Source organism: Glycine soja, chromosome 9 (genome assembly GCF_004193775.1).
Source record: "Glycine soja cultivar W05 chromosome 9, ASM419377v2, whole genome shotgun sequence".
NCBI lineage: Eukaryota > Viridiplantae > Streptophyta > Magnoliopsida > Fabales > Fabaceae > Glycine > Glycine soja.
This window is the reverse complement of record NC_041010.1, coordinates 21771042-21774218: the sequence shown is the minus strand read 5'-3', so window position 1 is coordinate 21774218 and position 3177 is coordinate 21771042.

Here is a 3177-nt window from a genome sequence, read left to right as displayed (position 1 = left end):
TCTGTGCCCTAAAATACAAGGGCTGAAAAATCCTATATTTCTAGGGTACCCTACCTACATTATGGAGCCCTAAATACAAGGCCCAAAAATAATGAAACCTTAATCTAATGTTTACAAAGATAAGTGGGCTCGTACTTAGCCCATGGGCCCGAAATCTACCCTAAGGCTCATAAGAACCCTAGGGCCTTTTCTTGCATCTCTGGCCCAACCTACTTGGAGTTTTCTATCCAATGCCCTTGCGGGGTAGGATTGCATCAGTTTCCTTCCCCCAAGAGGACATCCTAGAATCTCCTCAAATTCTTCAACAGTCGGTACTAATTGGAAGTCTCCAAACGTGAAGCATCTCAAGGGCTGGTCATAGTATTGGGTGAGTGATACAATGGCTTCTGTGGATATCTCTGCTATGGTCAAATCTAAGATCTTTCCGTATGCCTTGCGGAAGGCTTGCATTTGGAGAGGTCCCATCAACCGCCCTAACTCCTTAATGCTGGTGATATCTAGGCCCTTAATCTTGACTTGATAAAACCTTTTGCCAGTTTGATTTGTTCCCATGTTTTACTAAAGTCAAACAAAAACCCAGTGCGAATCAAAACTCCGACATCTATCATGGGTGGAATGGATGAATGCATGAAGAAATGCATATGACACAGATGCAATTTATGAATACGGGAACCCGGGAAATTGTCTCCTTCTTAGATACAACGTCTTGGGGTAGCACAGTGCCCGACGTATGTATTTAAGAAGGTGACACAGACCCTTCGTTGGTTTGCCAAAGAGAGGGGATCAAGACAGAACCCGTGTATGATGCATATGCGAAAGGCACAACACGGGGATGTACATAGTACGACAATATTCACAAACAAATATAATCAAAGGGGTACACGACATTTGACTACATGCATGGCAGTGAGAAAAAATGGCACGCAACGTGTTTGCTTCGTGCCCCTATTTTAGGGACCTACATGGGAGGGAGCTAAAAAAGGCTTTTAGTGATAATTCCCAAGGTGGTCATATCTCTCTTGATGGTCTCTAGAGGTATCATCCCCTTCAAAGAACATATTGCAGTAGTAGGGACTACTAGCAACAATATGTTATCAAAGAGAAAAACTCTAGATGAGGGTTCACTGTAATCAAGCAAGTCGGAGACTTAGCATGACCACAGATTCACCTCATCTCCTTATGTTCCCATGAACCCGGGTATAGGGCCCTTTTTCAACTCACCATGTGTGCAAATAGTGTTGGTGTTTGTGTGCATCAAATGAATAAATATTTACCTCATGCATACATTTTAAAACGCACTAAAAGCATCAAAGAGTTATATATACAAGAACATAAGAAAAATAAAGGGAAACCAACAAAGGAGAAAGTCATGATAAAACATTTGCACAAGATTAAATGGCCAAACTCTCTAAAAACAGTCCCCAGTGGAGTCGCCAACTGTCGCAACCTACCCTTCGGCGGGAGGGCGACGCGTGACTCGCGGGATGCGTCTTCCAAGAAAGGAATACGCGCAAAGTCGCCACCAACGTTTATTTGAGGAAAATGTCGGAAAAACCGGAAAAGACGTGGTCTACGAACTTTAAGTGAAAGGTTCAGGAATTGTATTTACGTACGGGGAAGGTATTAGCACCCCACACGTCCGTCACAAGGGACGACAGTCTTTAATCAAATGTGCAAACATGACTTCAACTTGTGTTATCTTCCCCTTTTTCACGTTCCTACGTCTTTTTATGCCTTTTATACGTTTTTTTATCTTTTTGTGGTCGACAAGAGTGTTTCCCTTGCTCCTACGTATCCTCAATGAGGAACTCAGACCTACGTAGTTCTTTGAGAACCAAACGTTGGTTAAATTGTTTTTATCCTTTTCTGCAAAATGTGTTTTTATTGAATGAAAGATCATTTAAGGCATTGTACCATTAAACAATCTTTCAATTCTTTTGAAAGGAGAGAAAACATTGAGGCATTGGACCATTAATGATCTCTTGTTATTTTTGCAAGAGGTAATAAAACTACGTGTTGATTTTAGGCTTTTTAGAAATCTACGTTTAACCAATAAAGGCGGAAAAGACCATTTTAAGGCGTTGGACCTTAAAAATGGCTTTTTTAGGTGATGACAAAAGTTTGATTTATGAATTGATTTTAGCCTTAGTTTCACTTTGGTTATTAGTCAATTCGATTAAGAAAGAAAAATCCCAAAGAAAAACGTCCGATTGATTTTTTTTATTATTTTACTAAAAGATATTTTTATTATTATTATATTATTATTTTGCCTCTTTTTTGGTTTTAAACGTGGTTACGGCATGACCGAACGATCGGATTTCATTTTAAAAGAAATTAAGAGATGTTACAATACGAATGATCGGTGGAAATTTATTTTATTTTTTATTAGGCGAGAAAATGACTTAAATAAATGACTAAAGCACGTCAAAAGGGGGTACGGAAAGTAAATGAAATCAAAATAAAAGCACGCGAAACAAATGAGGACCACTAAGGGTACATAGAATGAATTGAAAAGTTCGATTTCGGGAACTTACCGGTTGAAGACCGAAGAACGATGAAGAACGGTTGAAAATCTTTGCGAAATCACCCACGGAAACGTCTCGGAAGCGATACGGAAGCGCCTCGGCTTGGATTTTTTTCACGGAAAATTTTTTTTTCACTAATTTTAAGTGATTCTCAGATACCAGGAGGGTTGAACATTTTTGTTCTTCCCTCCTCCCACTATTTATAGGAAAATGAAGGAGGAGCTTGCCACCCAGCTCGCCCAGGCGAGCTAGGTTGCTTCCTCCAGAAGGCACCGCCTTCTAGAGAACTTCCTGGAAGGCCCAAGTGGGCCTGGTTTCTATTTGCACCCCCTGTTTACTAAATACACCCCCCTTGCCTTTTTTTGCTGATTCTTTTTCCGTAACGTTACGGAACTTTACGAATTTCGTAACGATACTTGTTTTCTTTCCGTAATGTTACAAAACCATGCGGATTACGTAATCATCCCTTTTTTGACTTCCAGAATGTCACGGAACTTCACGGATTGTGCAACAATGCTTTCTTTTGACTTCCGGCATGTCATGGAACTTCACGGATTATGCAACAATGCTTTCTTATGGCTTCCGGCATGTCACGGAACTTCACGGATTGCCTAACGATGGGCGCCAAGTACCTCGACATGGTCAAACGAGG